The sequence below is a fragment of the Scyliorhinus torazame genome, chromosome 1 (assembly GCF_047496885.1).
Source record: "Scyliorhinus torazame isolate Kashiwa2021f chromosome 1, sScyTor2.1, whole genome shotgun sequence".
NCBI lineage: Eukaryota > Metazoa > Chordata > Chondrichthyes > Carcharhiniformes > Scyliorhinidae > Scyliorhinus > Scyliorhinus torazame.
This window is the reverse complement of record NC_092707.1, coordinates 27,744,625-27,766,848: the sequence shown is the minus strand read 5'-3', so window position 1 is coordinate 27,766,848 and position 22,224 is coordinate 27,744,625. Positions and strand designations below refer to the sequence as shown.

Below are 22,224 nucleotides of genomic sequence, written 5' to 3'. Positions count from 1 at the left end.
ACGTGCAGACTCCGCACAGACGGTGACCCAAGCCGGGAATCGAACCTTGGACCCTGGTGCTCTGAAGCAACAGTGCTAACCACTGTGCTACCATGCCGCCCAACATTGACCAGGGCCAATTGCCCTGCTCTTAAATAATGCCGTGGGATCTTTTACATCCTGCTGAGCAGGCAGACAGGGTCTTGTTTTTACAACTCATAGAAACACAGCACCTCTGACAGTGCAGAATTCCCTCTATACTGCACTCGAGTGTCAGCCTTGATATTTGCACTCAAACCCCTGCATGGGTCTTGAACCCAGAACCTTGTGATTCAGAGGTGCAAGTGATAACACCTAAACTATGGCTGACACCAAAATTTGAATTGAAACAAAATTTGGCATTAGTAGGATTCCATGGACGTGTGGAATTGATTCCAGGCGGAAACCGCTAATAATTGTTTAAAATGTAGAATAGTTCTCTTTTTTAGAAAATCTGCTCCAGTATCTGGGGAAGGAGGTGTGAGTGTGTGTGTGTGTGTGTGCGGGGGGGGGGGCCTCCGGGTTCAAGTCCCACGCCAGGACTTGATGTCCAAGGAAAGTGTGTTCATACCTTGGCCAAACAGGTTGGTTATCAACTTCGTAAATCTTTCCAACACACGCCAGGGGCAGGTGGTAAAAGTGGGAGAGGCACCTGGTCAGCCAGGCGCAGTCCTCAGGCTATCGCCTCTGACAACAGCCTGGCACCCTGTTCCAGGAAAAGTTAGTTGCGAAAACAGACAGATGTACACGATTTACCTGCCTCAGGTGCAGGAAGCTGACCAGTCGGGGAGGTGTGGATTTTGGACCAGTTGGGTCGAGTGTCGGTTGTGTTATAAAATTGTGTGTGTGGGTAATTCTATGTAAAGATATGTAGTTATAAATTATTGAAAGATATGTGAAATACGATGGTTCTTGTGATGCTGAGATTGTGAAAATCTTATGCCAAAGAAGACAGTTGATCAATAAGATTAAGTAGGCATTCTTTATATATAATTTACAGGACAGAAACTTATAATTTACAGGACAGGGCAGCACGGTAGTATAGAGTGGGCAGCATTGTAGCATGGTGGTTAGCACAATTGCTTCACAGCTCCAGGGTCCCAGGTTCGGCCGCACGTTCTCCCTGTGTCTGCGTGGGTTTCCTCCGGGTGCTCCGGTTTCCTCCCACAGTCGAAAGATGTGCAGGTTAGGTGGATTGGCCATGCTAAATTGTCCCTTCGTGTCCAAAATTGCCCTTAGTGTTAGGTGGGGTTACTGGGTTATGGTTATGGGGATAGGGTGGAAGTGTAGGCTTGGGTAGTGTGCTCTTTCCAAGAGCTGGTGCAGACTCGATGGGCTGAATGGCCTCCTTCTGCACTGTAAATTCTCTGAAATCTATGAAACACACCATCGATTCCATCTGGTCCTTACTGCTCATCATGCTTCACACAAACCTTCTCTCATCTTACTTCATCCCACCCCGTTAGCAGACAAGACCGTCACTCGATTTACATTTGGCAGTGGGGAAACTTAGCAGGATCTTTAGCAGGAGGTTAAATGGATTGGATGGGTCTGGGATAGGAGCAGGCCATGTTGGGCTGAATGCCCTCGCTGAACTTGGTGCTCTCTTGTATTTTAGACAATCGATTTTTCAACAGGTATTGAAAAGCAGTACACGCAAATAATAATAATAATCTGCATTGTCACAAGTAGGCTTACATTAACACTGCAATGAAGTTACTATGAAAATCCCTTAGTCGCCACAATCCAGCTCCTGTTCGGGTACACTGAGGGGGAATGCAGAATGTCCAAATTACGTAACAAGCACGTCTTTCGGGGCTTGTGGGAGGAAACCAGAGTGCCCGGAGGAAACCCACGCAGACACGGGGAGAACGTGCAGACTCCGCACAGACAGTGACCCAAGCCGGGAATCGAACCGGGGACCCTGGCGCTGTGAAGCAACAGTGCTAACCACTGTGCTACCGTGCCGCCCATAAAATACTATTCCTGCTGGTAGCTACATGACTCAATTATAGAAATCACTGTGCTATCTGCATATTGTGCTCACAGCTAATATTTCTGTCCTTAGAATCAGAAAATCCAGATGCCTTTTGATGTTAGAAAATATAAAACTGCTTCCGGGTGCGGCTATGCAGAGCTAGGTCGCATATTCGGCAGCTCCTGCTTGGAACGGACTTTTGGGCTCTTTTACAGGGCCCCCACGGCATTTGTTTGACATTTCCCGGTGTGGGAAGAAGGCTGCAATATTCCCCCGACAGTGTCCCCCAGGAAGGGTATGTCTCTTGGTTGCCAGACACACGCAGAAACAGTAAAAGATTTGGCTGCAACTGCAGGATAAACAGGGCCTCTTCCAGCATGCAGGCGGGGGAAGGGCAAGCTTAAAGCTGCAAGCTGACCTGAGGGCCTGTATCAAAAGTGAATTCTAGCAACAGAGGGAACTGTGAAAAGATCTCATCAAGGCCACTGAAGGGACTTCCGGTTGCGGTGATGCCTAGCTAGCCGCACGCTTCGGCGGCTCCAGCTCCGACGGACCTTCGGGCTCTTTTAAGAGCCCCAACGGGGAATTTTTCGACGACGCAACCCGGTGTGGGGCGTGTGAGAAGGGAGTCCCCCCCAAACGAAGGAGGAAAAAACCGGCGGCGGCGGCTGCAGCGCGAGGAATCGTCGACCAAAGGGTCAGAAAGAGAGAAGTACAAGATGGCGGCGGAGAAAGCGCAGGCGACATGGGGGCCTGAGCATGAAATTGTGAGACGGTGCGTGGAGCTGCTGAAGAGGGAGGTGCTGACCCCGTTGCTACAGGCAATTGAGGGGCTCAAGGAGACATTAAAGACCCAGGAGACAGAGCTCCGTGTGGTGGAGCAGAAGGTGACAGATATTGAGGACGAGATCCTGGGCCTGGCGGTTCAGACACAGACGCACGAGGCACTTCATAAAAAGTGTACTGAAAGGATCGAAGCCCTAGAAAATGGAGCGCGAAGGAAGAACCTTCGGATACTGGGTCTCCCTGAGGGTGTGGAAGGAGTGGACTGTGGAGCGTACGCAAGTACGATGCTGAGCTCACTGATGGGTGCTGAGGCCCCTACGGGCCCCTTGGAGGTGGAGTGGGCAAATCGGATTCCGGCGAGAAGACCAAAAGCGGGAGAACCACCCAGGGCGATAATCGTGCTATTTTACCGCCTTAAGGATAGAGAAGAGGTCCTGAGATGGGCTAAAAAGGTGCGCAGTAGCAGATGGGAGAATGCAGTGGTACGGGTATACCAGGATTGGAGTGCGGAGGTGGCGAGAAGGAGGGCGAGCTTCAACCGAGCCAAAGAGGTGTTGCATAAAAGGAAGGTGAAGTTCGGGATGCTGCAGCCGGCAAGACTATGGGTCACGTATCAGGAGAGACACCATTATTTCGAGACGGCGGAGGAAGCATGGACCTTCATCAAAGAAGAGAAATTGGATCGGAACTGAGGGACTGATGCTGCAGGAAATGTTATTGTTAATGTTACGGTGGAAGTTAATTGAGAAGTAAACAGGGAAGGGGGGAGACATTGGGGAAATGTGGGCGCCGGTGAGGGGGGAAAGACGGGACATAGTTGGAGAATGGGGAAGGGGAGGGGGAGGGGAAAGGGAGCTGCGCCATAAGAGGCGGGTCAGGTAAAGGGAAGTTCCCGCACCATAAAGAATAAGGCGGGAAGACAGGCGCAAGGCGGATGGGAGTTCCCCACATGGGGGGGGTCGAGGAGTGAGCAGGAGTAGCCGGGGTCAGTTGAAGTCAGCTGACTTACGGAAGTAATATGGGGGGAGCAATCATGCTAGAAAGAGATCTAGCGGGGAGGGGGGGAGGGAGGGGGGGGGGGGGAACAACTGGGTTGCTGCTGCGGAAATCCAAAAGGAAATGGCTAAAGAGTGGGTGGGCGGGGATGGTGTGCGACGCTGGGGGAGCGAGCGGGAGCGCGGAGGCGGGATATGGGACTGGCCTAGAGAAGGTAATGGCTAGTCGACACGGGAGGGGGGCAGGTAGCCCCCTAGTGAGGCTGATCACGTGGAACGTGAGAGGCCTGAACGGACCGATAAAAGGGGCCAGAGTGCTCGCGCATTTGAAAGGACTAAGGGCAGACGTGGTTATGCTCCAAGAGACGCACCTAAAGGTGGCGGACCAAGTTAGGCTAAGGAAAGGATGGGTGGGACAGGTGTTCCACTCAGGACTGGACGCAAAGAATAGAGGGGTGGCCATTTTGGTGGGGAAACAGGTCGCATTTGAAGCAAAGAACATCGTAGCAGATAGCGGAGGTAGATATGTAATGGTGAGTGGCAGGCTGGAGGGAATGGAGGTCGTGTTGGTTAACGTGTATGCCCCAAACTGGGACGATGCGGGATTTATGAGACGGATGCTGGGGCGTATACCGGACCTGGAGGTAGGAAACTTGATTTTAGGAGGGGACTTTAATACGGTGCTGGACCCGGGGCTAGATAGATCCAGCTCAAGGACCGGAAGAAGGCCGGCAGCGGCCAAGGTACTTAAGGGGTTTATGGACCAAATGGGGGGAGTGGATCCATGGCGATTTCTTAGACCTAGGGCTAGGGAGTTTTCCTTCTTCTCCCATGTCCATAAAGTGTACTCCCGGATAGATTTTTTTGTTTTGGGAAGGTCGTTGATCTCTAGGGTGGAAGAAGCTGAGTACTCAGCCATAGCGGTTTCGGATCATGCCCCACATTGGGTGGACCTGGAATTAGGAGAGGAAAGGGAGCAGAGAACACTCTGGCGATTAGATGTGGGACTGATGGCGGATGAGGGAGTGTGTGCAAGAGTGCGGGGGTGTATTGAGAGATATCTGGAGGTCAATGACGACGGCGAGGTCCCTGTGGGAGTGGTATGGGAAGCACTAAAAGCGGTGGTCAGAGGAGAGCTGATCTCCATTGGGGCCCACAAAAGGAAAACAGAGGCCAAGGAAAGGGAAAGATTACTGGGGGAGATTTTAAGGGTGGATAGGGAATTTGCAGAGACCCCGGAGGAGGAATTGTACAGGGAGAGGAGACGACTCCAGACGGAATTTGACCTTCTGACCACCAGAAAGGCGGAGGTACTGTGGAGGAAGGCACAGGGGAGGAGGTATGAATATGGGGAAAAGGCGAGTCGCCTGTTGGCTCATCAATTGCGAAAGAGGGCAGCAGCGAGGGAGATAGGAGGAATTAGAGACGAAAGGGGAGACACGGTGCGAAGGGCAGGAAAGATAAATGAGGTGTTCAAGACCTTCTATGAGGAACTGTATAGGTCTCAACCCCCAGAGGGAGAGGAGGGGATGCGGCAGTTCCTGGACCAATTGAGGTTCCCGAAAGTGGAGGAGCGGGGGGTGGTAGGCCTGGGGGCACCGATTGGGGTGGACGAGGTTATTAAGGGACTGGGAAGCATGCAAGCAGGGAAGGCCCCAGGACCAGACGGGTTCCCGGTGGAGTATTACAGAAAATATGTGGACTTGTTGGCCCCGTTGATGGTGAGGACGTTCAATGAGGCCAGGAAAGGGGGGACTCTACCCCCGACGATGTCGGAGGCGACGATATCGTTAATTTTGAAGAGGGATAAAGATCCGTTGCAGTGCGGGTCCTATAGACCCATTTCATTGTTGAACGTGGACGCCAAATTGTTGGCAAAGGTAATGGCATCGAGGATAGAGGACTGTGTCCCGGGGGTGGTGCACGAAGACCAGACAGGGTTCGTAAAAGGGAGACAACTGAATGTTAACGTGCGACGACTATTAGGGGTGATAATGATGCCCCCAGTGGAGGGGGAGGCAGAGATAGTGGCGGCAATGGACGCAGAGAAGGCATTTGATAGGGTGGAGTGGGAGTATTTATGGGAAGTGTTAAGGAGGTTTGGGTTTGGGAACGGGTTTATTAGCTGGGTTAGACTTCTTTATGGGGCTCCAACGGCAAGCGTAGTTACAGGTCGACATAGATCGGAGTATTTCCGACTATATAGGGGAACAAGACAGGGATGCCCGCTGTCTCCATTGTTGTTCGCGTTGGCAATTGAACCTCTGGCCATGGCGTTGAGAGACTCCAGGAAATGGAGAGGGGTGATTAGAGGGGGAGAAGAACACCGAGTCTCGTTATATGCGGATGACCTATTGTTATACGTGTCGGACCCAGCGGGGGGAATGATAGAGGTTATGCGAATTTTGAGGGGGTTCGGGGATTTCTCGGGGTATAGGCTAAACATGGGGAAGAGTGAATTATTTGTGATACATCCAGGGGACCAGAGTAGAGAGATAGAAAGCTTGCCTCTAAGGAAAGTGGAAAGAAACTTCCGATACCTGGGGATTCAGATCGCTAGGAGCTGGGGAACCTTGCACAGACTTAATCGGACACGGTTGGTAGAACAAATGGAGGAGGACTTCAAGAGGTGGGACATGCAGCCTCTATCGCTGGCGGGCAGGGTGCAAGCAATTAAGATGATGGTCCTCCCGAGGTTCTTATTTGTATTTCAATGTCTCCCTATACTAATCACTAAGACCTTTTTTAATAAAATAGACAGGAGCATCACGAGTTTCGTGTGGGCAGGGAAAGTTCCGAGAGTAAGGAGGGGGTTCCTTCAGCGTAGTAGGGACAGAGGAGGATTGGCACTACCGAACTTGGGCGATTACTATTGGGCCGCCAATGTGGCAATGATACGTAAATGGATGATGGAGGGTGAGGGAGCGGCGTGGGAAAGACTGGAGAGAAAGTCCTGTAAAGGGACGAGTTTAGAGGCGCTGGTGACGGCGCCGCTACCGATCTCACCTAAAAAGTTTACCACGAACCCGGTGGTGGCGGCAACATTGAATATCTGGGGACAGTGGAGGCGACAGAGAGGGGTGCGGGGAGCCCTGGTGGGGTCCCCAATCAGGAACAACCATAGGTTCGCCCCAGGAAGAATGGATGGAGGATTTCAGAGCTGGTTCCAGTTGGGAATTAGGAGGGTGGGAGATTTATTTATAGATGGGACTTTTGCGAGCTTGGGAGCATTGGAGGAAAAGTATAAGTTGCCCCGGGGAAATTTCTTGAGATATATGCAGGTGAGGGCATTTACTAGACAACAGGTGAGGGAATTTCCGTTGCTCCCGACACAGGGGATACAGGACAGGGTGCTTTCAGGGGTGTGGGTCGGAGAGGGCAAGGTGTCAGAGATTTACCGAGAGATGAGGGAAGAGGGGGAGGAGTCGGTGGGCGAACTAAAAGGAAAGTGGGAAGAAGAACTAGGGGAGGAGATAGAGGAGGGTATGTGGGCTAATGCACTAAGCAGGGTAAATTCCTCTTCCTCATGCGCCAGGCTTAGCCTGATTCAATTTAAGGTGCTACATAGAGCACACATAACGGGAGCAAGATTGAGCAGGTTCTTTGGAGTGGAGGACAAATGTGGGAGGTGTGGCGGGAGCCTGGCAAACCACGCACATATGTTTTGGGCATGCCCGGCACTGGAAGGGTATTGCAAGGGAGTGACGGGAGTGATTTCGCGGGTGGTGAAGGCCCGGGTCAAACCAGGCTGGGGGTTAGCTCTATTTGGAGATGCGGAAGAGCCGGGAGTGCAGGAGGCGAAAGAGGCCGATGTTGTGGCCTTTGCGTCCCTAGTAGCCCGGCGCAGGATCCTACTCATGTGGAAGGAGGCGAAACCCCCCGGACTGGAGGCCTGGGTAAATGATATGGCGGGGTTCATTAAACTGGAGCAGATAAAGTTTGCCCTGAGAGGATCGGCTCAAGGGTTCACCAGGACGTGGCAGCCATTTCTCGACTACCTAGGGGAACGTTAGAGGGAAGACAGATGACCAGCAGCAGCAACCCAGGGGGAGGGGGGGGGTTTAGTTTAGGTCAAAGATAAAGGGGTTTTGTTACTTGTGTATTGTTTAAAATTTCTGTATTGTTATTGTTGCGTTTGCTTTGTAAGAGGGGAAAAATTGTTGTTTGGGAAAAAATTTTCAATAAAACATTTATAAAAAAAAAAAGAAAATATAAAACTGATTATCAAAAAGATGTCTCTGTTGTGAAGGCTGAAATGTTAGTTTTATTTCCAACTTTAAAGAAAAGCAGTGACTTCATGTGAATAGAGTGATGTGTATGTGTACATGGGTGCACGTGCACATGTGTGCATGTGAACATGTGCAAGAGCTTGCCTATGTTTGAGTGTGTGCTTTGTATGAACTGCCTCTAGTGGTGGAAAGAACATAGTGCAAGTGGAATACATTCTATTTTCGGAGAGTCTGCTCAGCTCTGTCTACACCATCTTAATCTTATGAAATGCTAATGTCACTGTCACCATGCTGCTAGTTCATAAGTTCATAAGACATGGGAGCAGAATTAGGCCATTCAGCCCATCGAGTGTGCTCTCGCCATTCTATCATGGCCGATATGTTCTTCATCTGCTACCTACAATGTTACAGACCAAGAGCTGGCTTGTGAAATCAACCAGAGCATCTGCTCCCTAGAACACATGACCTGGGAGTGGGAGTAGGCAATTTAGCCTTCCGAGCCTAAACACCTGGCTTCAACTCCACCGTCCTGCCCGTTCCCCATAAGTTGAATAGATAATGAACTGGATGCAGGCAGGTAAATCAGGAGGGGGGATAAAACAGCTGGAATCCTGGCTGGAATATATTCAGACTCTGGTCAGGTTCCTGAAACCCCCGGCCAGCCAAGTGTGTGACGAGTTAGAAACAGAAAATACTGGACAATTCTCAGCAGGTCTGACAGCATCTGTGGAGAGAGAGAAGGGAGCGAACGTTTCGAGTCTGGATGACTCTTTGTCAAAGCTGGGTGAAGATTCAATCTGCAAGGGTGAGGAAGGAGCTTGCACCTTATCAGCCGATATGAGGGAAAAAACCCCAAAGAGCGTCAATCACAACGGATAACTTTGACGTACAATCATGGATAACGTGTAAGTAGAGCTACAGGTGTCAGCCATGTTGACATTCTGACCAGGAATTCACAAAACTAAACTTTCATTGACCTGTAAAGTATCCTTCATGTTGCATGTCTGCTTTTGCTACGACCCCCAAAGCTAAAAGAACAAAAGAGAACGAAAACCAGGCTTGCGTTTAAAAATCGCAGAACCCTGCTCTATCGAACAGTTGAACTGGAAGCAGAGAGATGAGGGCAGGAGCATTATTATTCAAAACCAGACTGATTGCCACCACTCTCCGCCTCCAATCCTTCCCTCTCCTGGGAAGATTCAGTTACACAACAATTTTCTCAGATCTCAGTCCAATTTCATATTTCCTCGAAATGCAGGGACACATACACATCACAGTTTTGTAATCAAAGTTGGGGGTTGTGGTAGTCACCACTGTTGTATTATATTGTATATACTGGTATTACAGAAAGGCCCCTGTACTACAGGTACGGGGGTAGATCCCTGCCTGCTGGCTCCGCCCAGTAGGCGGAGTATAAATGTGTGTGCTCTCCGAACAGCAGCCATTTCGTAAGCTGCTGTAGGAGGCCACACATCTCTGTGTAATAAAGCCTCGATTACATTCTACTCTCATCTCGTCGTAATTGATAGTACATCAGGGGTGGATCCTCCTCATTGGGCCTTTTCTTTGGGGAGAAACCAGTGCAGACGGGACTGATCCTGGGTCGGGACATCATGCCTGATCTCAGAGTGGGAAGGTACCGAGACTGCAGCTGAAACAACCTTCAGGCTCCTTCAATACATCAATCACTATCCTAAAACCAGTTTTAAGACCCCGGTCAAAATTGGCCCTCAAATGCTTTGCTCATTTATCACCAGCTCTATTGCAGCCCAAAGGGATGATTGGAAACTGCTCGTAAAAAGTTAAGTTACTATTTAATCTACTATTTTGTGGAGCCAGGGCAAACAGGTGCACCAGGCCTGGCTGCACTGAAATACTGTGGCTGCTGCTGACCTGGGTGTGGTGATGTGCATCAATGTAAATGCATGTAGGCTAGCTAGACACTAGAGGGAGCACCAAAGACATCACACACACACACTCAACCAATAGATCAGGTAGATAGGACACGACCAATGGACATTCACGATACACACGGAGGTGACCCGACCACAGGGGGGCATTACACCAACCCATATATAAAGGACACCACACACATGATCTGCCTCTTTCCAGTGGAGACAGTCAGTGAGAACAGACACAGGGTTGATTCAATATTACACCCACCACGTGGATTGCAGCAACTGGTTAGTCAGTCTGGGTAGCTATAGTAGGATTAGCAGTAGTGTCGAACCCGAGTAATAGAAGTGTAAATAGTGTAATAAACGTGTTGAAGTTATCTCCACGCCTGAACCTTCCTTTGTCAAGTGCACCACAAGGAAGCCGCTTATGTTACACCTACAACATAACAAATCATGGTACCAGGACTGAACTGTTTCAATCCATATAGCCATACCTCAGCGTACAGTGACAACCAGCAATACCCAGGCAAGATGTTTGAGATCCGGGTTCCGCAGCAGCTCCGGTGCCATGGCGATCTCCGCGAAAACTGGCGGGTATTCCGGCAAATGTTTGAATTCTTCCTGGTAGCAGCCGACCTAGAAGACCTGGCCGATCCTGAAATGACAGAGCTTCTCCTCACCATCGCCGGTGCCAGAGCAGAAGAAATCTTTTAAAAATTCAAGTTCTTCAAGGGGCAAAACAGGAGCGACTTCCAGGCAGTCCTGGACAAATTCGGCAAATACTGTGAGGAAAACACACTCCAACCAGCAAGAAAAGGTAAGAGAAGCGGCAGTACTCACCCCGAGGCTGAGATCCCGGAGCAGAGAACAGTTTTGATCGGCGGCCATCTTTCTAAAGGGATTGCACTTGTGCAGTTTCGAGACGCCGCGCATTCGCAATCACGAAAACGGCCCCCGGTAAAGGAACCGCGATCTGCGCATGCGCAATCGCTTCCTATGCAGTACGTCACATGCGTCATGACATCAGAGGCCCTTGACCACGCCCACTTAAAGGGGAAACATCCCAAATCAAAGAAAAAATCTTTTAAAGCCGTAAAACAACCTTACTTCACTTGGAATGACAGCACAATGCCTCAAATTGAACCAGGAAATGAAATTAACCTCCGAAGAACCCTGCAACAAGCAGTTACCTACGCCCAAACCGATGATTCCGACCTTGAATACTTCGATACTGACCTTTACATTTTCTCTGGACCTCGCGAGCCCAATGCTAGCTCCGACGCAAACAGTGATGATATGGTCCGAGAAGACAACGACTCAGACGAACCTTTCACCTTGGGAGGCTACCCCAGTACCAAATCCGAACCGCAACTAGACGTGTAGCACATTGATGACCCCGACGACGAATTCTTCAGATTTGAGGATCTTCAGCCCAGCAGATATGACATCCCAACTTGAGCGCAGGATGATGCTGCAGCCTGAAACCAAGAGACAGAGAGCGGTACACGCCCACAGAGAGCGGCCTGCTGCCACACAGAGCGTGGTCCATGCACTGCTCAGGGTTCCCGACTCTAAGAAAGAAGACACGCAAGACTCCACACCGCAGTCCTTGCATGAACAAGAAATGACTCCAGTGTCACAAGCCTCTGCAGCGAGCTCGTGGACAGCCTCCATGATAGAAGCAATGCAAGACTCCGACGCGCAGTCCTTGCAGGAACAAGACCATGATGGTCTAGCAACCTCCTCTGACCAACTAGCGGCAGACGATGCAAGTCTGCCATGCACAAGTAAACAGTAAGAAGACTATGACAGTCTACCACGCTCCAGTGCACAGCAGGACGACCATGACGGTCTATCATGCTACAGTGAAGGACAACAGCAAGACAATGACAGTCCACCCATATTGTTTGCACCACCAGATGAAGACTCTGACAATTTACCCAACCCAAGTGAACAACAAGCAGCTACTGAGGATCTACCCACGGTATGTGAGACGAGTGACGACAGCATCCCACTTCCCATGCAATATGTGCAAAGTGACAGACCTCAGCTAGTGTGTAGAGAGGCACTCGATGATCACTGTGAGACCACTGGTGACTCCAGTGACACCACGATACTTCCACCCTCATTCGCTCGAACCTCTCCACAAGTCAATGCATTCCTGCATGTTCCGACTCCAGACGTGCAGCTTCAAGAAATCTCAGCTGACTCCAGTGAACCTGCTAAGACTCCGGACGGGGAGCATCAACAAACCAACACTGACTCAGCTAAAACAGACCAGACTCCAGATGGGGAGCAACCAAACGCCGACTCTGATTCACGTAAGCTGGACTTTACTCCAAACAGGGAGTGCCACAACCTCAGTGATGGCACACTCAGGGTGACAGCAGATGCCACAACGACAGGAGATGGATCACGTGACAATCACACTGGGTCAGCAATAACAAGCAGCAGCTACAGTCCAAGAGGAATACACCAATATTCACCACAGCTATATCCACACATTTTTTCCACACCAGCAGTGCAGCCAATGACAGCTCATGCTGGACAAACCCAGTATTCAAGCCTGCAGCAGCCAGCAGTCTATGCAGCATATTCTCAAACAGGCCAGCACTACGCTAATGGAATCAAGACCGAAGGAGGACTACCGCAAGCGCAATCTGCACTACAGACTGGATGCCTTAGTTACAGCCCAGGATTTACTGCACCCCAGCCTGGCCAGACGGCATATTCCTATCAGATGCAAGGTTCTAGTTTCACACCATCACCAGACATTGATGCGAGCAGCAATTCTGTTTCCAATTCGACAAGCTTCAACGTTTATCAGCAGGATCACCCTTCCAGCGCAGCATGTGGCCAGAACCAGTATGTACAGCCTTATCCAACTTCAACATATGGCACATCCATGACCTCGAATTATACTGTTGATGGTACCTCTTCAACGTCAACACCTTATCAGCTACAAGATGCCATCCGACAGCACCATCACAAACATCGAAAAAAGAAAGGGACTCCAAATCAGACAGCGAAGTGATTTGACCACTTCCTCGTTCCTGTGGCACAGGGACATTGATGGCGTTCATAACCAAAAGAGACATTTGACCATGACGATTGATGGTTTTTGGACTCACACAAATTATTTGGACTTATTGTTTAATCATGACTTGTGTATACATTACCTTATCTACCTGTTCTTTGTTCAGTTTTCTCAAAGTGTGCAGAAAATATGTAACATATAAAAAAGGGGGGATGTGGTGATGTACACCCACCACGTGGATTGCAGCAACTGGTTAGTCAGTCTGGGTAGCTCTAGTAGGATTAGCAGTAGTGTCGAACCCGAGTAATAGAAGTAAATAGTTTAATAAACGTGTTGAAGTTATCTCCACGTCTGAACCTTCCTTTGTCAAGTGCACCACAAGGAAGCCGCTTATGTTACACCTACAACATAACAAATCACTGGGTTCATCAGCGCTCTCCCCTCACTGCCTCCAGCCAGGGCCAAAATGGAGGCTGTTTGACCTTGTGGTGAATGTATCATGGCAACTATTCGCCACTGTATTGCATTGCACTATGTTGTTGCCCTGTGGGCTCCACCTATGGACCACTGTATCACATTAGGGGCAGCACGGTAGCATTGTGAATAGCACAATTGCTTCACAGCTCCAGGGTCCCAGGTTCTATTCCGGCTTGGGTCACTGTCTGTGCGGAGTCTGCACACCCTCCCCGTGTGTGCGTGGGTTTCCTCCGGGTGCTCCGGTTTCATCCCACAGCCCAAAGATGTGCAGGTTAGGTGGATTGGCCATGCTAAATTGCCCATAGTGTCCAAAATTGCCCTTAGTGTTGGGTGGGGTTACTGGGTTATGGGGATAGGGTGGAGGTGTTGACCTTGGGTAGGGTGCTCTTTCCAAGAGCCGGTGCAGACCCGATGGGCCGAATGGCCTCCTTCTGCACTGTAAATTCTATGATTCTATGATTACATCGCACTGTATCATGTTGGTGCCCTTGTGGGCTCCGCCCCCCTTGGGGGAGGAATATAGATCTGCTGCCCTGTAGGCGGCACTCAGTACAGAGCAGTCGCAGGCAGGCACAGTTCTAGCTGATTAAAACCACTGTTCACTTCAACTCTCCGTCTCGTGTGAATTGATGGTCGCATCAGACCTCAGAAGCATTCAAAGTTTCTGAGGTCCCGACTGGCAGGATGCATTGGGTCCATGATGGATGCAGGGTGACCAAATAAGGGACACTTCACTGAAGGTGTGTCAGACGCCTGCTCAAATTCCTCCCCCTCACGCCTGCAAGGACCCCCCTCTGCCCCACACTCGCCTGGACCCCCACCCCCTCACATCTGCCCATGCCCCCCCCCAATGCCTGCCCGGACCCTCCTTCCTCTCACACCTGCCCACACCCCCCCCCCTCCCCCCCACATCTGTCCAGAAGCCTTCTCCCACTCATGCCTTCCTTGACTGAGTACAGATTTCATCACACGATCTCCTGCTTCATACCAGCCCACTGTTGGTAGCATGACTGGTCCATCATGCCTTGTTCCCCCACCCCCAACCCCACCACCACAATTAAAATGCGAACCGCATATAATTGGAACCTTGACGATCAGCCAAACAGCCTTTCATCCCGATCTCAAACATTTTTTGATAAATAACAACTGAATATTCATGGCGATGGAAAACGCCACTTTTTTTATGCTGCTGTGATTTTTCTCTCAGGTCACTCGCTCTCGAGATAAATCCAGAGACATTCTCACCACGATATCCACTTTCTCAAAAGCATGTCTGAGATAACAAACTCAGTGAGTGTGGATCCCGTGTGCAGGTTTGACCACTGGTACCACGGCTCACTGCGTTTTGGCCCAATACCAAACCTCAGATGTTTTCCTAAAACTATTCTTGTACCATTCACTTGTCATTTTATTGCCTCACTTTGCTATTGGGTGGAGCTCCGGGAAGTTGTAAATCCCCATATGGAGGAGGAGACGGGGCAATGCATCAATGACAAATGCAGATGGTGAAGGAAACAATCTTTTGGCTTCTTCTCTCTGTTGGTGATTATTCGTTAACCCTGAACTGACAGTGGATAAACTGCACAGGAGGTGGGATTCTGAACTAACAGACATGGAATGTCCCAGTTTCATAGAATCCCCACAGTGCAGAAGGAGGCCATTCAGCCCATCGGGTCTGCACCGACCCTCTGAAAGAGCACCCTACTAGGCCCAATCCCCCATCCTATCCCCGTAACCCCACCTAGCGACAATTTAGCATGGCCAATCCACCTAACCTATGCATCTTTGTGGGCAGCACGGTAGCATTGTGGATAGCACAATTGCTTCACAGCTCCAGGTTCGATTCCGGCTTGAGTCACTGTCTGTGCGGAGTCTGCACATCCTCCCCGTGTGTGCATGGGTTTCCTCCGGGTGCTCCGGTTTCCTCCCACAGTCCAAAGATGTGCGGGTTAGGTGGATTGGCCATGATAAATTGCCCTGAGTGTCCAAAATTGCCCTTAGTGTTGGGTGGGGCTACTGGGTTATGGGGATAGGGTGGAGGTGTTGACCTTGGGTAGGGTGCTCTTTCCAAGAGCCGGTACAGACTTGATGGGCCGAATTGCCTCCTTCTGCACTGTAAATTCAATGATCAATGATCTTTGGACTGTGGGAGGAAACCGGAGCACCCGGAGAAAACCCACACAGACACGGGGAGAAAGTGCAAACTCAGCACAGACAGGGACCCGAGGCCGGAATCGAACCATATCCCTGGCCCTGTGAGGCAGCAGTGCTAACCACTGTGCCACCGAGCCACCCTACAAGTTTCGATTACAAGCCTGCATTGAGTTGACCGACCTGTGACTCAGATAGCAGTAGGGTCAGCTACACTAGGGACTTGCACATTTTCCAGCGAGTAACTCACCTCCTGATTCCCCAGAGTAGGTCCCCCATCTACAAGGCACAAGTCAGGAGTGAGATGGAATACTCTCCCACTGCCTGGACGGGTGCGGCTCCAACAACACCCAAGAACCTCGGCACCTATTCAAGAGAAAGCAACCCTGCTTGACGGACACCCCATCCACCACCTTCTACCTTCACTCCCTCCACCACCGACGCACAGTGGCAGCCGAGTGGACCATTTACATTGCAGCGACTCACCGAGGTTCCCTCGACAGCACATTCTGAACCAGTGACCTCTATCACCTGGCACGACAAGGGCAGCAGATTCATGGAACCACTGCCAGTTCCCCTCCGGGCCACGCACCACCCTGACTTGGAAATACATCACCATTGCTGAGAGGAGAGGACGGAAAATGATGCCTGTGTTATCGAATCTTTCCTGAAGCAATCATTCAATTCAAATGTTATTGTCTACTCTTGAAGTAAAATTTCATCAAAAAACCTGATGTCAGCGTTGTGGAGGACTTTGGCAATGACCCTGTGACATGGCGGTGGAGGTGGCGGTGGTTACTGGATGGCACAAGGACATTCTTCAAGACAACAAGCAGAAACTGATGAGGTAACAGGCTAATGAGGAACAAGGTCAAGGCTTTTATTGGCTTTTGCTGTTTCACAAAGGCCCAGGCTCCTCCACACCATCCAGCTCAAGTCAGACTTGCCTTCTCCAGGAGGAGAGAGGGATGTCCGTCCTTGGTGAGCAGCTTCAGCTTCTCGAAGCTGATCATAGAATCCCTACAATGCAGGCGGAGACCATTCGGCCCATCGAGCCTGCGCCGACCTTTCAAATGAGCACTTTACCCAGGCCCACTCCCCCCCTATCCCCGTAACCCCATAACCTAACCTTCACATCCCTGGACACTAAGGGGCAATTGAGAATGGCCAATCCACCTCACCTGCACATCTTTGGACTGTGGGAGGAAACCGGAGCACCCAGAGGAAACCCCACACAGACAAGAGGAAAACGTACAATCTTCACACAGTCACCCAAGCCCGAAATCGAACCCGGGTCCCTGGCGCTGGGAGGCAGTAGTGCTAACCACTGTGCCACCATGAGGCCCATGGTCTTGGTCCCTCTGCTCATCCAAGGCAGCCTTGTCTACCAGGTTGGCCAGACTGGGAGGAGGAGGAGAAGGACCCGAGGTGCAGAGGTGGGGGGTATCAGCAGCTGTTGCTGCAATTTCACCCGACCCAGTCTCCCTGAAGTCAGGCCTGCGGCTTGGGCCCGAATTTGAGCTTCACCACCTTAACTCCTCGTCCAACATCAGGCTGACAACTCTGACTGCCACCACTAGCTCTGTTCACTCCATCTCAGTGCCATGGAGCCTGAGGGGAAAGTCGAGGGGCATGGAGGAGGCTGGATAACCGGGAGGCAAGATACTAAAAGCTGTTTATACATACATGGAAGTTACAGTATGTAAATAGGTCATTTAGCTCAATCAATCCTTTCTGATGTTTACCCCCTATGAGAATAAATAGTCTTCAACATGCCAGACCTCCCCTGCTTGATCACCCATCTGTCCATCCATGGACTCAATATGGTGGCACAATGGCTCTCTTCACTCAGGGCACTGACAGTTCAATGTCCAAAACCGAAAGTCAAAGAGATCTAGGAATACAGGTCCACAGGTCACTGAAAGGGGCAACACAGGTGGAGAAGGTAGTCAAGAAGGCATACGGCATGCTTGCCTTCATTGGCCGGGGCATTGAGTATAAGAATTTGCAAGTCATGTTGCAGCTATATAGAACCTTAGTTAGGCCACACTTGGAGTATAGTGTTCAATTCTGGTCGCCACACTACCAGAAGGATGTGGAGGCTTAAGAGAGGGTGCAGAAGAGATTTACCAGAATGTTGCCTGGTATGGAGGGCATTAGCTATGAGGAGCGGTTGAATAAACTCGGTTTGTTCTCACTGGAACGAAGGAGGTTGTGGGGCGACCTGATAGAGGTATACAAAATTATGAGGGGCATAGACAGAGTGGATAGTCAGAGGCTTTTCCTTGGGGTAGAGGGGTCAATTACTAGGGGGCATAGGTTTAAGGTGAGAGGGGCAATGTTTAGAGTAGATGTACGAGGCAAGTTTTTTACGCAGAGGGTAGTGGGTGCCTGGAACTCGCTACCGGAGGAGGTGGTGGAAGCAGGGACGATAGTGACATTTAAGGGGCATCTTGACAAATACATGAATAGGATGGGAATAGAGGGATACGGACCCAGGAAGTGTAGAAGATTGTAGTTTAGTCGGGCAGCATGGTCGGCACAGGCTTGGAGGGCCGAAGGGCCTGTTCCTGTGCTGTACATTTCTTTGTTCTTTGTTCTTTGTGTTCCACTCTGACCAGCGCTCACGCAATGATATTCGCCAGTGACTGAGGTGGCAGTATCTTTCCTTTGAGCCAAAGGGGACCAGATATGAGTGACATTCAAGTCAGTCCGAGGCCTATTTTTCTGACGCCCCTTTCGAAGCTCCTCTGGAACCAGCAGCGTCTTGCTCGGAATAAAGCCGCAATTCCAGTCATTTTGACTATGGGTCTCAGCCTCCAGCCTTCCTGCTCTTTGGGATGGGATCTGGGTTTTGCTTATTGTGCCTCAGCGGCTCTTTGTTTAGTTTGGCCTCGGATTATCAGTAAGGGAAACTGAATCCAGGAAACTCCCATTAGCTCCTTGGCCAGAAGCCACCACGTGGGGGTTGATTCTCAAAATACCCCGTGGCCGGAATTCAGTCCTTTTTATGTCCCCGCCCCCTCCTCAGTGCGATGTGTGAAAGATGCTCGTTTCTTGGTCAGGTCACTGCCCTTCTTATTTGGGCCCAGAAATTAGTGTCAGTAGCTATTCGACTACAGGGTGCCTTACCGTTGACCTTGATCTTGACTTCATCCACAATTTCCGCAGCAGGTCAATGGAAAGCAATCAGAAGTTTGTACCAAGGCTGTGTACTAACGTTGATCATTTCCTCTTTATTATGAGGCACGGACACGAACTGTGGAGAATCGACACTTACATCTGCTCCAGTCCTCGACCAACAGTCACACACAAATTGTCTGACGGCTTGCACTGGATTGCAGGTTGATTTCTTGCACCCTTTGAGCCCAGGAGACACCAAGAGGGAGTTACAGGACACACACAACCCTGCAACTTGACATCAGCGAACCCATCACAGGGCGGGACATAGTGTGAGTGACGTGGATTTGGCTCACCGCTGGGAGAACTAGTGGGAACACCGCGCCACGCCGCCAAGAGGTGCATGAGGCTATTTAAACGTAATCGGGCACTTAAGTGGGCAGCCTCAGGCCTCACACAGAGCAAAGTCCCCAGCAAGGTGGAAAACATGCCCCCAAGGGCTAATGAACAATCAGAGGCCAGCAGCTCGGCATTACAGGCAGGGTCAGCGTGGGTGGTGACTGCTCCTGAATCTACCTACCCTGAGGCCGATTGCCAGAGATCATTCCTGGGTCCCTGGAGAAGGAGAATGTGGGCAGGTTGTGGGGAGGGGTCCCCGGTGATGAGGGAGGCGGGGGGAGGGAGCTGGGATGCAAGGGACAGGGTGGGCTCTGAGCTGGGCACTAAGTGCCTTTTAAAGAGCCACTCTCCCTGGGTGGCTGTTGGCAGGGTTTGCCGGACAGCCTTCAGGCAGCACGGAAGACCCAGGCGAGTTGGAGTGGGCTTTACCTGGAAATCTTGGTGGGCTTTACAATAATGGTCTTTAAGTGGCTCAATAATGAGTCTAATCAGCCAGCAGGCAGATTCCGGCGTTGGTCCATTCCTATGACAGGAGGGGAGGGGAGGGGCAGTACCTTTGTCCAGTGAGCCATTGGGCACCCTTCAGGCCTTTCTGATGACTGGGTGTCAGAATTCCAGTGCCGTCCTGGCCCATCTCCCGCCCTTCAGAAACCCAATGTCATCCAAAACTCTGCTGTCCGGATACTATTTCAGCCAGTAGCCCGATACTTACTGACCGATACATTGCCGTCCAATCCATCAGCTTCTTGATGTTCAAATTTTCATCCCGCCGTTCAAGTTCCTCCTCAGCCTTGCCCACCCCTAACTCTGTAAATGTCTCCATCCCTCAAACCTCTTGAGAGCTTTGCGTTCCTACCTCTTCGTCCTCTTATACATTCCCCACTTTCTCCATCCGATGACTAATGGCTAAACCGTCTGATGTTGAGGCCCCAAACTGTGAAATTTCCTCCCCAAACATCTCTCCACCTCTCTTCATGACACTCCTTAAAAGGTACCCCGTTAACCAATGTTTCAGTCACCTGCCGTATGCCTTCCTTTGGACCAGTGTCAATGTTTGTCTCATCACTCTGCTGCGAAGCTTTCCTATGTTAAAGGTGCTATATCACCTCAAGTTGTTGTATTCAGCAAGGAACCCAGTGGAGCATTGACACAAGCAGTGCCGTGAGAAGGTGCCCTACAGGATATTTCACTGGCCACGGGAAACACAAGGGTTCACAATGGTGAGGCCAGTGATGGATTGTTGAATCACAGATGACACCACAGTGTTAACCTTTTCAGTACCAGGGTTGAGTATATTTATAAAGTGGCTGGCGGCCCACGGTCCAGCGTCTAACCATGGGAAGGGCCACTCATTAGTGGTATCACTTTATACAGGTTTCATGTGAATGGTTTAGCCCAGTTGCCCCTATAATGCAGTTGCGTCAATCTGGGGAATCTGAGCCTTTGATTAGCTGGAAGACTTAATCCTGCCTTCTGAGGTGGGAGGAGGAAAGAAGTAGAATAAAAAGGGATTTTATTGAAGAAAAATAAGATTCAAGTTAAAATCAACAAAGGTAAGGAAAGAAAACAAAAGGAACGGGAGAGCAAAGAATAGAAAGATGTACTTTAGTAAAATCGTGTTTTTGTGTAGACTACAGTAATTAAACTCTTTCTGGTATTTGAGGAGATTTCGCGCCCCAGTGTTAGCGTTACATTCAGCAGCAGAGTTTGTCGGCCAAGAAAAATGTACAAAATTGGTCAGCTTTTGGGGTAATGGTGGTGTGATGAACAGTTATTGTATTACTGTACCCTTATCATCATGTAAGGTGATGTCCCCTTTGAGACCGGGCTTGGAACCCTGGGGGACTCCGCCTCTGGCTCCGCCCACCTGGGAGTCGTATATAAGGGGCTGCCTTGCAGGCGGCACCCAGTTAGCACCCGTCTCGGCGCCAGGCTAGTTCTTAGCTTATTAAAGCCTTCTTTACCGTTTTACTCTCTAGCGTCGTTATTGAGGGTACAACAGGTGGCTTTCCTGAACTCACCAGAAATGAAGTTTTCGCTCAGATACAACTCACCCTTTCGAATCATAGAAGCTACAGTGCAGAAGGAGGCCATTCGGCCCATCGCGAGTCTGCACCAGCTCTTGGAAAGAGCACCCTACCCAAGCCCACACCTACACCTACACCTACACCCTATCCCCACAACCCAGTAACCTCACCCAACACTAAGGGCAATTTTGGACACTAAGGACAATTTAGCATAGCCAATCCACCTAAACTGCACATCTTTGGACTGTGGGAGGAAACCGGAGCACCCGGAGGAAACCCACGCACATACGGGGGCAACATGCAGACTCTGCACTGGCAGTGACCCAAGCCGGGAATCGAACCTGGGACTGTGGAGCTGTGAAGCAATTGTGCTCACCACTATGCTACCGTGCTGCCCCTTTGCAAACTTCAGCATTGTTAGGTGTGGCGTCTGCTCCAGCAGGAATGGTCACTGAAGGTAAATGTGGTGGCAGAGCAGTGAGCAGGGTATTCTTGGAACGACAATAGCAACATGGATACAAAACTGGCTGAGCAATAGGAAACCGAGAGCAACAGTCAATGGATATTTTTTGGGCTTGGAGGAAAATTTGTAGTGGTGTTCCCCCGGGGGTGGTATTTTGACCCTCGCTTTTCCTGACATTTATTAATGATCTATGTCTGGTGTGCAGGGGACAATTTCAAAGTTTGCAGATGAAACGAAACGTGGAAATGTTGTAAACTGTGAGGAGGACAGTGTAGAAGTTCAAAATGGCACAAACTAGTTATTGGACTGGGTAGATAGCTGACAGATGAGGGTCAATGCGGAGAAGGGTGAGGTGATGCATTTTAGTTGGAAAAACGTGGAGAGATCATGTATAATAAGTGGTTCAATTCTTAAGGGGGTGTAGGAGCAGAGGGGCCTGCGTGTAAATGTACATAGATCATTGAAGATGACAGGACAGGTGGAGAGAACAGTAAAAAATAAAATAGTATTCTGGACTTTATTAATAGAGACATTAAGTACAAGAGCAGGGAAGTTATGCTGAACATATACCAGACGCTAGTTCGACCTCGGCTGGAATATTGTGCACAGTTCCGGGCGCCACATTACAGGAAGGATGCGAACCCAT

The 22,224-nt window shown here is 50.2% G+C and overlaps 1 protein-coding gene and 1 long non-coding RNA gene across 2 annotated transcripts in view; one reads left to right on the top strand and one right to left on the bottom strand.

Moving 5' to 3' along the window:
* The window catches only part of LOC140429359 (uncharacterized), a 30,048-nt gene extending 9,809 nt beyond the window's left edge, over positions 1-20,239 (bottom strand). Inside the window, exon 1 of the long non-coding RNA XR_011949056.1 lies at positions 20,108-20,239. This is a non-coding gene — a long non-coding RNA (uncharacterized lncRNA). The remainder of the gene's footprint in view (positions 1-20,107) is intronic.
* A 228-nt stretch (positions 20,240-20,467) lies between these two features.
* Positions 20,468-22,224, top strand: part of myo1ha (myosin IHa) — a 153,696-nt gene continuing 151,939 nt past the window's right edge. The window contains exon 1 of the mRNA XM_072478208.1: positions 20,468-20,641. The gene's annotated coding sequence lies outside the window, so the exon portion shown is untranslated. The remainder of the gene's footprint in view (positions 20,642-22,224) is intronic.